This window comes from Rhagoletis zephyria, unplaced genomic scaffold (assembly GCF_001687245.7).
Source record: "Rhagoletis zephyria isolate East Lansing unplaced genomic scaffold, Rhagoletis_zephyria_1.1 Rzeph_scaffold_01272, whole genome shotgun sequence".
NCBI lineage: Eukaryota > Metazoa > Arthropoda > Insecta > Diptera > Tephritidae > Rhagoletis > Rhagoletis zephyria.
The window spans coordinates 124629-140331 of NW_016158356.1; the positions used below are offsets into that span (position 1 = coordinate 124629).

The following is a 15703-nucleotide window of genomic DNA, read 5'->3' on the forward strand; positions in this document are numbered from 1 at the left end:
TCCCATTGAACTATTGTAACTTTGTCTTTAATTTTCAGTAAGGTAATATTTTTGTGAAAATTTTGAAGAATTTTTTTAAGTTTTTCAAAAAGAATGGAGCTTTGCTTTTACGAGTTTCGCTATAATCTGTCCTATCTACATACCTATTTGCATAAAATGATAGCCGTTTTCGTTGTTCGGAATAAACTCAAAAAACACTGAATAGAGTTCCGTCAGATTGTCGGAGGTTATCTTACATACATATATGGTCCAATTACATGCTACTATAGAACTCGATAGGTGGTGCTGGAGTAGAGTTATTTATAAAAATCGTATTTATTAACCGATTTCGTTCAAATTTTAAATGTGAGCTATGTACCTGTATGATGGAAAATTCTTTTGATAAAAATTTACCCGATTAGTGCCGCTGGAGTTAAGGTAGAAATTCATAACACGTATTCATTTTATGGTAAGCAATGGTTTTGCAGAAAATAAGCCCAATGGCTTATGCAGCCGAAATGTATAGAAACCCCGTGTGGTTGGTCTGCTTTGGACCTATGTTTAAGTTATACGAATTTAGTTTTCAGATGTTTAAATGAAACATGGGGTTAAGTTTTTCTGACGCCCTCATGCACGATCATGCGGTCTTGCATCTACCCTGAAATCAGTTCATAAATTTTACCACGAATTGTAAAAGTGGCGAATTAACAAGGAAAGATCACCGTAGGTATATCAACTGCTTCGTTTCACGATACTTAAGAGGAGATCACACTACTCATTTAGCAATGTACCGGAAAACTTTTCATCCTATGGGACAGCGAGGATTCTTGGCCTTCCTATAAAGAAAATGCACTTCTGTGCTCTTGAGTTTCCTATAACAACTTTTATTGGCATACGTAAGATCATACAAAAAGATTACGCATGATTGGCAGGGATCTCACAGGTGAAAATAAGACCATCAGTAAAGCTCATGACACCAAAAGGGATTGGTATTCCATATGGTATCACAGCGTTACTACTATTTGCCTATGTGTGAGGAGGATACTGCGCCTTAGTGGTTTCAACTTAAATCAAAAACTTTGACTTTACAGACTAATTTTGTTTTTAAACGCTCTTTTGCATTGGCTAACGCAAAAGCTCTTATTAGGCGCCGCGAAGTTAGCGGGCATTGGCTAGTCCAATATAAGAATTCTTTTTTATTTTTATCTAAATAAGATGTAAATAACATTTGTTTTTGATTTTTATATTATATGGCTTAGATAACAGTTTTTGAAGAACTTTATTTATATAAAGTACAAAAGACATTGTAATTGTTTTTGCAGTTAAGAAGGTGTTGGAGACCAAAGTTTACTACGACTTATACAAATGACTTTTATAAGTATGATTTTAAAAATCAATCAAAAATAATTGTTATTTTGGTTTTATAAAATAAAAATCAGAAAAACTGTTATTTAACAAGTATTTAAATAAAAGTCAAAAAATAATTTTTAAAGAGCGATTTTTTTTTAATAAAAGTTGTAACTGTTACGGTCCGTGAAATAAATCGTTGGAGAAATATCTCAAAAAACCAGATTTACATCTCAAAATGCCAATGTTGCTTACAAGCAACAACTGCCCTCAAAGGGTTAAATGTTTATATGAAGATCATATCAGCTAAATTTTTAATGGAAACGAAGGCGTATAGTATATTTTTTACAACACAAAACAATCTGGCTTGAAAAGTAAGTGTTTTGGCTAAAATTCGGCTTTGAGTGCACAAATATAAAATAGAGGGATTTTCAGTCTCACAACCAGTCACATGTATTCAAATAATTGTTATAAATAACTTACAAATTTTTGGGTATTTTTTTGAAAGTAGTTTTATACATTAGTTATTTATCATCGTTAAAAAATATCTGTCACAATGGAATGGCCCCCTACTTATTCACCGAAAAAGCCCTTGCTTCTCAATAACGTTATTGTAGTTTGTGGTAGCTCCTCCTCTTACTTGCTTGTACTAATCGCTGATGTGGTTTGTATTACTCATTGAGACACTAACAATTATTTCCCCTTTCGAGTAGAGTAGTATGTAGCAGCGAAAAACCAAAAAAGACATTAAAGGATTTTGTGGTTTAATTTTCACAGCCAATTCTCAACACTCAATTCCACTTAATAGCAAATTGATACACACATGTGAATGATACAATGTGAGTGCCGGTGTGTGTACATACATACATAAGTGTTGAGTTCTATATCTTAAGTGTGCTTCGGTTCCGCCCTCACTACAACTCTTTCATTTCTAGACATTTCATGACTTCTGTTAACACGCATAAATCCTGTGCACAAAGGGGAATAAGCTACAAAGCTTTTCCCGCAGCAGTGTTTTTGTGCGTGTTTCTTCCTACTTCCGTCGAATTTCAACAATTGTTGCTTTCGTTTTTTATTCTTTTGGTTTTTTGTTTGTTTGTACACTTGTTAAGCAATCATCATCAATATCCGGCGTGCTGATGTTTTTTGTGCTGTTAATACAGAAGCACTTCAAGTATTGCCGCCAGCAGAGACGATGAAAAAAAAAACAAGACTTAGTGTACAGCGATACTTGATAGTCGCTTGAAGTAGACGCATTTATTTTCACAGCTGATATAATTTATTTGATTTGTTCATTGTGCGCTTGTTTATATGTATGTATGTGTATTTGTAAATATTTTTATATGTGACACACACACACACACACACACACACAATGTCCAACAAATAAACACAGATGCTGCTAAATCGCTACAGATTATATTTTGTTACTTGTGTTGGCATTATTGTTGTTGCTGTTGTTGCTGTGTACTATTCTTCTCATTCAACTGGTTTATGTTGTTTGTGCATGCAATACAATCTGCTTAGATGGATCGCCAGCGGCGCCCAAATACGCAATGGTAGACAAATATGTATGTGCACCGGGGTATACATATGTAAGTAATGTGTAAGCATACGAGTATATTCGCATTTGATACAGAGAATTGAATTGTGTGTAAATTGAATAAATTCGCTACAATAGCTTGCCGCATGTCGCATGCCACATGCTACACGCCACAACAATTGTGCACATATGTATGTATATAAGCATGTAAATATGTATGTACATTATACGGAACCATCTTGCAAGAAAAAATAAATAAAACTTGGCGTAAACTCCTGAGTCAAAAGTATTTTTGCAAGGCAATTTGAAAAAAATAAATAAATAAATAAATAAATAAATTTTGGACGAAAATTTTTACATTTTTCCGATAACATTTACATATATATATTTTTGTCATTCTACTGAAATAATGAAAAATGTTTCCTTAATAAAAGTCATAATTTAAGCCCTGACTGTAAATGCCGAAGATACGACGAAAAATTACAAAGGCGACTCCTACGTTCGGCAAAAAAAAAGAATTTACCTTTGGAACGAAATACTTCCTTGGGAAAATTTTAATGAGCTTCAATTTACTGATATTAGGGTGATAAAAACTGAGATCTGATAAGCAGGTACTAGAACGATATACTTGATGATAATGAAATTTGAAGTGAAAAATAGTCTAAAAAAAAAACATCGATACATGATACTTTTTGATACGATGGTAAATTTCGAAGATAAAAAAAGAATTTAAATAATTTTTAAGCAAAAAACAAATATCATATAAAAATTTAGGGGTACCGTTAATTTCCTATAATCGGATCCAAATTAGAATGGGACTCCTTCTCAGGTAACTAGGGGCCGTAACATTTACAACTTTTATTAAAAATCGCTCTTTAACAATTATTCTTTTTCTTTTATTTAATTACTCCTTAAAACCCGTTATTTCTGGCTTTTATTTTATAAATCAAAAATAACAATTATTTTAGATTTTTTTATAAATAATCTTCAAATAACAGTTATTTTTGATTTTTAAATTATATGACTTAGATAACAGTTATCGAAATAATAAATCTTAAATAGAAATCAGTCACTGACCTTAATTTTTTAAATCATACTTATAAAAGTCTTTTTTAAAAGTCGTAGTAATCCTTTGTTTCCCAACAACATTTTAACTGCGAAGAATATTAATGACTTTTATACGAATGTTTTTTAAAAAATAAAAGTCGGTGACTGTTTTGTATTGATGACTGTTAAAAGTAAGAGTCACTGACTGATTCTTATTGATGACTTCTATAATTAAATGTCTCCAATAACTGTTATCTAAGACATGTAATATAAAAATCAAGAATAATTATTAAAAAAAGTAAAAATTTGTTTTCAAATTTGAGTCACGGCGAAAAAGGAAATCGACTGGTGTGTATCACTTAACTGCAGAACATTTTCCCATGACAGTTTTCACCAATAACTTTTATGTTCGGTCACTGGAGGTAACACGTTCCTTTAAAAAAAAAAAACAAAGAAGTCAGTTAACGTGGTCCAAAGTTATGCGTTCATGTACACAAAAAAATGTGACGACGAATTGGTAACCTACTCCTTTTTTTGAAGTCGGTTAAAAAGCCAAAAGTAAATAAAGTATTATCTCGGAATTACTGTGTAAAAATGCTTTAGACTCTGGGGCGTCCGGCGAGCTTTTTCACCGATACGATCTAATGTACATATGTACATGTGTTCGTACGCCATGGACACATATGTTTTTTGTACGTATGTATGCAGATTTGCGTTTTCTTGTAAACTGATATTCGTACACCTTGGAGTAAGCGTAAATTTAGATCCTTTAATAAAGCCAAAGCGGCTTCGGTTTGACAAGTTGTTATTCCCCAGCGATATTTTGGTTTGTATATTTTGAGTCATGTACATATATGTTATATGCGTTCCCTGCAGGAAAATCTAAAGAACTTAAGGGATTTTGTTATTAAGAATTCTCAAATATCAAACAGGTATTGCCCAAAGAGCTCAAAAAATAGTCCAAAAAGCACATTTCCCTTCTTAGAAGAGTAGGCCAATATGAGTCCAAGTTAGGAATCATAATGGAGTCTGAAATATGATGCTTCAATATTTGGATTTGGCTCGGAAGGGTTCGGCTTGAGCCGATTATCGAGGTGATGTACATTTTCGATTTGCATGCATTTTTATTTTTTTTTAGAAGGAAGCATCGAAATCCTAAACCCCAAGATTGTCAGTGTGAGACTTTAACTCACTAAACCTCCTGTTGTCTATGCACTGATTCCCCCGGTACCACTGTAAAGTATTTCATCGGGATGGATTCCCGGTTAGTCGCTCAGAAGTCATTTAGCCCATGGTAACGTCATTCTGTTGCATTTCTTGTAAAAAATGATATTTCAGTTTTACGTAAACTTCCTACAAACCTGAACATTGTCTATGCTGTTTATTTTGTCCAGACTGTGAATTTGTGGACACATCTTATTATGACACCAGACAATCAAGCTACCTACCTTATTGACTACTTACATTCCTATGGCGTTTTGCTCTAAACAAGTCAGACTAGGATTTTATTTTAAATTTGGATTTTATTTTAAATTTGGTTTACACCGTAATTATTCGTTTATGTTTAATGTGTGCCTATCAACTTTTGGGCTCAGATTTCCTACCAAGTCTCCCCCGCATCTTTGAAAGCATACACATTACACATGTGAAAGTGTGTATGTTATAAGCTCTTAAGTGTCGTTGATACCGTATATACATACGAGTTCATATGCTTGGTACGGAGTTGTATGTCAAATACATTGAAATACGTTTGTCACCATCACAAATACAGTTTTCGTCATTATTGGCAGTTAGTATTGCTGTCGTTGATTGTTATCCGCAGTGTTTGCAAATGATATTATTGACTTGCCTTTGGCTAATTTGAGTAGCATTAGTGGTTGCTTAATAAGTATTAACTGCTGCATAAACGCAAAGTGGTGAATGAATTAAGTCAATGCATATACACCTTTAAGAGGTAGAACTTGTAACAGAATGGATGAGGTATTTGAAAATTTATATTTTTTATTATAGGAATATGGAAATCATTACAATAACATATCAACGCAATTTAGCAAAAAAAGGCCGACAATGAGGCGGACTTTAATTAAATCTTTCTAGTTTATTTCTAAGATTTGTATATATAGGATGCCTTGCGCTCTGTTGGGTGATGCTAGAATTGAGATTTTGGGGGCAATTATTTGCTAGAATTTGCAAAAAATTTCGAGTTTAAATACTGTCCGATTTGAAATAAAAGTTTTTCAAAATACATCTGGCGGTGACCTCCAGTCTTTTCGTAATAATTACACTGGCGCACAAAAAAAAAAGAAGTGATGCGTGGTTGTAACCAGATCCACCTACCGACATGTACTTCGACACGCTGAATCCGAATCTGAGGTCCGTTTGACTCATACACCCTCAAAATTTCGAGTAAGTTGCTAAAACCCGATAAATGGCAAACAAATCTAAATTTTCGCAATTTACTCTGATTTCATGCGTCGAAGTACATGTGGGTAGGTGGGTCTGGTTAAAAGCACACTCAACTTTTTTTTATGTGCCAGTGTTATCTGTGACATACATATTTTTAAGTCGCCAAAAACTTATGCGTGAGGGAATAATTTTTAAGCCTTAAAGGACTGGATTTATTCTGGAACATTTCGGGCTTAATTCAGGACTTTTTTTGGACCATTCCGAAACAAAATTATGACTTTTTCGAGACAATTCTGGGGCTACTTCGGGATTGTTTCGTGACTAGTTCCGAACTTTTTCGTATTTGGGACTATGTCGGACCCAATAGTAAAATAGTAAAAGGTCCCGAAAAGGTCCTGAACTATTCCCAAACTAGCCACGAAACGATTCCGAAAAGATGCCGAATTAGACCCAAAGGATCCCGAAAAAGTCTTGAAATAGTTCTGAACAAGTCCCGCCCTTTAAGACTTGAACAAATTTTGCTCACTCATAATTATTATGAAAAGACTTTTATAATATAAGTCTTAAAATAATAGTTATCGATGACATTACAAATTTGTCTCACTCATAGTTTTATAATTCTTACGTTTTTAAAACTCTACCATGAAATAATTATTGTTATGGATCTCTGCTTTTTTGTTGATTCTCCTACAAAGATTTGACCTTATTTTAAAGTACTAACAGCACTTGAGATCGGTAGTGACGAGAAATCATTATAAAAATCTATATAAAAAATTCTCATGAATGCTTTTTGTCCTTTTTTGACTTCAAAGACACATACACATGCATGTTTCCAAATACCTAAATGCACAGAAATTTTCATATCGAAAACAATTATGCAACATTTTTAGCGCCTCTGCTTCTTGCTTGTTTGTAGCACAAGAATTCTTGAAGTAAACAGATTTAATATCTAATTTCTTACCTCAAAATTTCTGTGCTTTCTTTTTCTTTTATCCTTATTGCCAATGTTTCACATCCTTCTGAGACACATACTATTTTTCTCACTTCGTTACATGCACTCTTTTAGCCAGAGTGATTTTTTTTTCTACAAAACTTGTTCTTTTTTTAGGCATTTTTCGAAACACCTACCAGCCAACATTGATAGATGATGTGATGCTCAGCGACAGTAAATGTAACGAACTTTTTTTCTACTTCGAGAAGATCGATGACAATTGAAAATTGCCTAGGCGTAGCTATAGGATTTGAATAAAACGGAGAATACATATTGTAACTTTTTCATGCAGTGCGAATGGAATGCCGAAATGAAGCATAGTTGCATCGATGCATCATTGTTGCTTGTTGGCTGAACACATATTAGGCGGAATTAGAGAAACGCAAAGTTTATTGGGAAAGAAAAATTGATAGACTATGCTTGTCGCACGACCCAATTAAACGCTTTAAATATCATTAAAAAACTAAATTTCAAATCAGCTCTATTTTCAGGAAATGTTTCTTGCAATTTCGTTCGTGACCGTTTTAAAAATATCTCAGCGCTTAAATGCATCAATTGCCTCCTTTGCCCCCTCTGCTGCATTATTATTCGATCGACTATTGAATAGGTGTTTTGAGTTAAATCAGCAAACACTTTGCAATATAACTTTACATATAGTGAGTTGCCTCCTTAATTATTTAAGCAGGCATTAAATGTACTTTATTCACAAAGTAACAAAGCTGGTGTTTATTGCTGTTGCTATTTGATTAAAATGCAGGCCAATGCGATAAATTTAATTTAACTCCTATTATATTCCCATTATAGTTGCTAACTCGAGCAGAAATTAGTAAGCATTAAGTGCATTTGAATTGAATGGCTACGGATATAATTAGAAACACATGTATCAGAAAGTTTATGCATAAATATGTACATAATTGCAATTTACTTGTAGGAGTTCTGGAAATAAGAAGCTCCCGTTGACTGATTTTGGATGCATAGCTTATAAATTACAAATGATATTTAGGTTGTGAAAACGATGTTTATTTGCTGAAATGAATAAGGTAAAATGCGGATGAGTGTATCGAACTATGTTCACTCACTCAAACAAATGACCACGTGTTGAATTTTTTTTTCAATATTCGTAATTTTCTCCGAGCTAAATTTTGTTTGTTAATTTTCTATAAAAATACCGTTCAAGTTATACCCAAAAACACATAAACCACAGTTGCAAACTTTATACAAAATTTAAGAAGGTGCAGTTTTAAAGCCCATACAAATTTAGTTTAAGAAGTGCACGTTTGAAACGGCTAAAAAATTGCGTTGATTTTTTAGAATTTTTTTCGGATACTGCTTGTGCGTTTTTTTTTTTTAATTTAACAAGGCCAGCTTACAAAAGCTAGCGTTTTTTTTTAAGTTTTGTTGCTAACGGTCTCCCGCATTATATTTCATAAAAAATTCATGCTTGTATGGGAAAAGAGCAAACATCCTTCACAAACAAAACGGATTTTTTAGCCGTTTGAAACTTGCACTTCATTACATTAAATTGCATGGACTATAAAACTGAATATTTTTCTAAGAAATCGTATGAAAAAGCACAAAATTTTTACGAATGTTTGTGGATTTTTTTTTTTTAGTATTGCACGGTTTTTGTAAAAGCATAAACTGTATTTTATATAAAAATAATTAAAATTAAATAATAAAAAATTAAAAGTAAAAACTTTTCAATATGTGGATGTTGTTTAATTGTGATTAGCACTATATTTACATATGACTATGCGCTTATAGCATAGGAACTTGAAGTAACCGTTAATTTTTGATAAGTTTTATTGTTGATAGTTGTGCTATTTTTTTCCATAGAAGAAATCGGCGAATTTTTCCAAGAAATCTAATTAAAAGATTCAAAATTTTACGAAATTTTGTCGACTTATTTCTCTTTTTAATAATATTGGAGAAAGTTAGTAACTCGGATTTTTAAGTTCTTTGAAAAAGAGTTTAATAAACTTTTATACAAAAATAAAATAATAATTTTTAATATATGGGTGGCGCATACATACCTAATTGTGATAAGCATTATAGGTGAGAGATGGCGCATTTTCGCCAATCTGTACATGCCTGTGAGATTGGCATATGGAAATTCGCGGAAGAACAAGAAAAAACACCCTGTTTCATTAGTATGTAGTAGAGCTCCTGAAAAGGAAAAGAAAAGTTCTGGATATTTTGACAAAAAAAAAATTTAAGTTTTATAAGCCAGATTCACGCAGTTTACGATATGTTGCAAGAAAGCAAAAAAAAATGTTCTGAATAGCTTTCCAATAGGCTCTTGAGTTCTTGAAAAGGAAAAAAATATCGCCAAACAATTTTTTTAAGGGTAGATAAAATTAGATGTTTAAAAAATTGAACGAAAACTGTTCAAAGTAGCTTTTCAATAGTTCTAGAGGTCTCAAAAAGGGGAAAAAATTCTGAAAAACTAGGTAGGGAAAAAGTCTTTTAAAAAGTGGAAAAAAGTATTTTTTTTTGTATACAAATTTTCTTTGAGGGCTATTTCTAGCTCTCAAGAAAAACGAAAAATTGATATAAAATGACGCAAAAGAAATTGAAAAGAAATTTTCGTCTATTAAAATTTTTGAAATCAGTTTGCAGCTCTTAAGCAAAAAATGCTCTTATATTTATTTGTTCAAGAAAATTTACGGCAAAGGCTAAGTACCTTTTCAAGCTACAGAAATAATAAAAAATATTTCTTCTGATTTTGCTTGAGAGCTCGATTCCAAGCTTAAGAGTTCCTGCAAAGGAAAAAGAAATTACGCAGAATAAAAGGTTTTTGCCAAAAGAGTAACAAAAATTTAATGTTAAAAATAGGAAAAAATGTTCCGTGTTGCTTTTTAATAAAGTGTTTAAAAATAAAATAAACTGTTGGGTGTAAACTTACATATTTTATTACCGTAAGAAGTAACCTGACACTAACTCACTCTCTATGCTTAAGGGCCAATGTCCTTAGCTAATAGCCAAGAATTTTATTTGAGTAATATTAAAGAAAGTGGAATGTTGAATGAGCCCCCTCAAGTCGGATTTGCGCTAAATACGAGTCTCCTAAGCTGGGAATTTATTTTGCTTTGCTTCTTTTCGATTTATGGTGTTTCCGAAAGTTCGCACTAAATTAGACGAAGTTTCTGCTGTCTCAGAGTTTTTTTTTAAAACCCACGAGTCTTCAGGGTATTCAAAATTGATCTCCCATATCAATAGCAGGGGATAGGCGGGAAACTGGACCCTCATGCTCCCACACCAGACTAGAGCACAATAATTTTTGCCTTAGTTGAAACTCACCGGAGATGGAACAAATGGTGCACCACTTTATCTGCAGCTGCCTAAAATGCATTGTGTAAAACAAAAGGGAGGTTTGTGAGTGACCTAAAGAAACTCAAGGCGTAGTCCCGAAGATACTTGGAGGCCTGTTTAGCAACACATAAAAACTATGGACGAATTTCCTAATGAAGGTCGAGTGTTGACTGCCAACGCTAAATTTCCAGGTGGATTTTTGACGTGAATAATGGAAATCGCACGCAGACATTTGGTCAGATATATTTTTCAGTTTTTGTTTTAAGCAGCTGTTAACAGTAGGCGGTTTCAATGGTAACACTGTGCGACAAACCAGCCCGGACTATGCTAATATTTTATGAAAGTAGACATAACCAGTAATAAACACTCGATGGGTTTGCAAAAGTTAGCTCGTATTTTTTTTTTATGGGCTACTAAAATTTACATGCCCCGGCCTAAATAATAAAAAAAAGTGGAAAAAATGGTTTAAATAAATGTCTGAGCGAAATTAAAGGTTAAGACATATATAATAAAATTTTTTTAGAACATTTTAACCCATTAGCTCCCGCCTGAAAAGGTCGTTTTGACCCTTACTTCAAGAAACCCCGCAAAAAGCAAATTTGGAAGCTCGTTGAGGATTCATATATTATAGAAAATTACTCTTCGGAAAATTTTACTAGGTGTCTTCTCAGGAAAAGGCGGAATGGGACTAAAATCCTTTTCCGACACTCTCGAAAAAACCCGCAGCCTCTGCAAATTAAGAAAATATTCCTTAAAAACGCATAAAATAAGGGCTTTCTATATTCCATTTGACAGGAAAACAAACTGCAAAGCAAAAAATAATAATTATAATCGGAAGATGTCAAATCTTTCATTATCTTTTTTATTATTTAAAACTAATTAGAAAGACATGTGCATTTTTCTTAGTGATAGGTTTCGGGGCCCACGGTACCCGCAGCGTGATTGTGAAAACCGTCGGGATGGGCGGGTTCGGGACTTAAAAATTTAATTTCGAGATTAGCGGGATCCGGTTTGAATATTTACATTACATTGAATATTTACATCTCTAATTCAAGCCCACCAATATCAAGGTAATTGGAACTGGACATCATTCAACGCAATGGGATCCACGCTGAGGGCTATACCGTATGAAATCATTATTGGGTGTTTTTACTGATTAGATGTATGAATATAGTTGAGGTTTTTGGTATATCGAAATACGCCAAAAGTGCTTCTGCCTTGCCAATCCACCAGTTATACACACCAATGTTTGACTAAGCTGGCTTCCTTTCGTTGTCAAACTCCATATATTACCAATTCAAAAAAAAAAAAACACCGAAAAACAGTAAATTAAAATTGAAGCTACTTTCAGACCTAACAAAAATTGCAAAAAGCAGAATTATTCTATAAATACTGCGTAAGGAGATTTGATGAAATCAGATATCAAATTACGATTAGTTGTGTCAATGCACAAACCACCTGGGTCAGCAAATATTTGAAACCATTTCGAACTGCTACACACGTAAAGCAAATAAAACTTCCCCGAAGTGAAAAAAACCTACTTAACAAAAATACGGTGACAAAAATATCCAAAGAATGTTGCACGCGTTGTGTGGGACGTGAAATCACTTGATGTGCATAATTGTTGCTCTCATCGCTTTAGCGATTGACATCGAGTCGTCCCTCCACTTAGGAATGCCCCCCAAATGCCATTATCCAAATATTTGGACACGCACATGCTGCGGCAACTTTTGTGCGTCCATTAGCGTGGCAATGCGTCTGTAGTTGCTCAACTGAGGGTCATGTATTTGCTGAGCGTTGATATCCACCCCAACGTTTTTATAATTTTTTTCTTTGCTTTTATGGATACTTTTAACTTTTAACTTCGAGGAATTTCTATTTTTTGTCGCTTTGCTGTCATTTACGCCACCACTGTTACTTACTAACGTTGTTGTTGTTGTTCTTCTTCTTCTTCTTTTTGCATATACAAGTACAAGCACTTTCACTTTGCATTTCCCCACTGCCGCTTTTGGCTTAACTTTTTTATGTTGTTTGACGAACAAGTGCCATGAAAATAAATATTGATGTTTCAAGCGCACCAAAGCACACAGCTGGGACTTTCTTCCCCTTGCTTGCTTGGCTGTGTGGTATTCCTTCATCACCCACAGGAATCTCATTTCGCCGCTTTTGGTGACGATGGCCGGTAATTGTCATTAAGTTGATAAGACTGATGATGGCTGCGGCATTGATGTTGAGGGCGGCGACACTGTTGCTGTTTTTGTTGATGTTTATAACTGTTGTTATTTAACTTTTGGTATTCTTGGCCATCAGCGTTAAGTTGATGACATTTGAAAAGGACAACGTACAACGTCGAGGAAGCCGCAGCCGCCGCCGTCGCCGCAGTCGTGATGGCCACTTTTGCTGATGCAGATCGTTTGGTTGATAGCCGATTGTAAGTTGGTTTATTGGTGTGAGTAATTTACGGCTGCCTTATCAGTTTACTGTGGACTTGTACAGATGTAAAGGAAATTTTTGTTGGGAAGCGGTGTATGTGGAATACTGATAGCAGTTTTGAGCGTAAGCAGATACTTAAAAGTAAATAGAGAGCTTTAAAAGTAGTTTAAAATAACTTTTGAAATCGTATTCAGTTTTCACGGAGTGATTATTTATTTCATTTGGCAATTGAAGGCCATTTTATGGCAGGCAAAAATGTATGCAAATAGCTTTAATTCTTTATGGCACAGGCTATATATTATGCATTTTATATATGTATGTACATTTAGTTGGTCCAAAATAATTAAAGTCGGATTTTTAATAGACTCGGCCCCTAGGATTTTTCTATATCGAAGAAGTATACCCTTATTGTTTTATTTTAAAATCAAAAAATATTTAGAGGTCGCTCAAAGCGCTCAAAGTTTTCCATGTACTATGAATATATGAAGCAGATAAGAAACAGAGTTTTCCGATCGAAAAAGATTGATTTTCAAGAATTGTATACCCGTTCTACGAAAAGTTGTTTTTTTCATATACAATACATGGAAAACTTCGAGCGCTTTGAGCGAGCTCTAAATATTTTTTGATTTCATAGCGTTACTTTCGTCAGATTTTTTACACTGTCCAAGATGTGTTTTCCTTCAAAAAATAACTATTTGCCCGAAAAAATTGAAAATCACGCCGTTACAATGCTAACGAATTGTTCTTTTCACTGACGGCTTAAACAATGCAAAAAAAGTAATAGACTACGAAAATCAGTCTTGTAAATTTTGAAAAAAATTTAACCTCTCATATGGGTTTGTAAATGGTACAACTTAAAGTAATAAAATATCTAATTTTGAGATAAATTTCAGAATTTTGGCTTTCAGTCTTGAAAGTTAGATTTATTTACTCTTACTTACTATAAATAATACAGTCATATTCTTTAGTTTATTTTCGTTTCATTCGGTATCGATTAGCGTGGAATGAGCCCTATATAACAAATATTAAAACAAGATATTGCATATCGCACAATTGTCAACACATGCCCGAATATTTAGTGGAAGTAGAGTTGGCACTTTTAGTTTAGTAGTTTAGTTAAAAAACAAAAATTTTTCATACATATGTATGTATGTATTTAGTATAGTACTATTTAACATCTGAAAAAAAATATTTAATTTAAAAATATTAAATTTTTAAATTCTCACCCACTCTGATAAATCATTTTAGTAGTCACGCAAGCTGATGCACAGAAGTCTTGATATTAATTAAAGGTTCTCTTGCAATAAGTTCGATTTTCATTTATCGAGCACGCATACTAAGTATAAAACTATTATTTATAGCTTACTTACAAGTAGCAAGCACGTAAGACTGACTTCATACACACTCGTGCATTTCTATTTATGTTTAAGAATACTCTTTTAATATTAAATAGTAACCATCACTGAAGATGTACAGAAGAGAAGAGAATTCACCGAATTTATGCATTACGTGATCTCATCATATGAGTTAAGAAAAATGTTGAGATTTATTGCCTTTCTACGGGAATCGCGCTGAATAAAGGAGAGCAGGGAAAAATGAAAAAAAAAACAAATTGAGATGGTAAAACTTCTTCGGCTGCATAGAGTTGTTGGTGAAAGATTTGCTTTTATGTTTTATGCTTTGCTCATACTGTAGTTTAGACAGCTGTAAATGGGGGGTAAAAGTGCATTTACATACTCAGATACATATCTACATATGGAAATGTGTGAGACGAGCATAAAGTGAGGCAGGTGCCACCGTAGCGAAATGATGTCACGAAGTGAGTAACTGTAAAAAAAAACAGCTTAGTTATAAAGATGTTGCGACAAAGCTAATGCGTACTTAAGTACATACATACATATATGCATGGCCATGTTAATATGTATGTGCATATACAAAACTCGTACAAGTACATACATACATTCAAGCACACATCTTTAGAAAGGATTATCAGATTTATGAGTGGCACTTAAGAATGTTAAACGTAAGAAGTTAAGCGCTCATACCAATAGTTATTGCCCCGCTGCATACACATATACTTAAACATACTTATGTATGCACTTACATAAAATATACTTTTTCGTTTGTGTGATTGTGTAAGTAGTTGTTAGAAGAATTTAAGTATTTGTTATGCAAAGTGCATAAATACCGTGCAATAAACCTTTGTAAATTTTTGTTTAATATGAACCGGCGATAAGATAGCATGGAGTATTTGCCGCTTGAATTTGGTTTGAGTAAAGTGCACCTTTATGTTGCTTAGGCTTTACGGAGTTAAATTAGTAAACCAGCACTGCTTCCATTAAGTTGGTTTCAGATTTTGCGAGATGAAAGGAAACAAAAAATTAATTTTTACAAAATTAATTAACTTAGAACCGAACACATAGTGCGTTGTTAAATATTGTTAACTCAACCACTAACAATTCGAACTCACAGTCGTATAGTTCTAAGCATTTTGATGAAACTATTGACTGAAATGAAAAAGATACTTTTGGCAAGCTATATGTTTAACCGCTGGTGGTGTTATTTTGATCGCAGTGATTTTAAAATTCTTGTTTCATATTTTACAAGCTTTTATTTAACTTCACTTGTATGTATGTATGTATGTA

General features: G+C 33.4%; 1 long non-coding RNA gene across 1 annotated transcript in view; it reads left to right on the forward strand.

Annotated features, from left to right (window-relative positions):
* LOC108363425 (uncharacterized) overlaps positions 1 to 1644 on the forward strand; it is an 18634-nt gene extending 16990 nt beyond the window's left edge. The window contains exon 3 of the long non-coding RNA XR_001847620.1: positions 1633 to 1644. This is a non-coding gene — a long non-coding RNA (uncharacterized LOC108363425). The remainder of the gene's footprint in view (positions 1 to 1632) is intronic.
* Positions 1645 to 15703: the final 14059 nt, after the last annotated feature.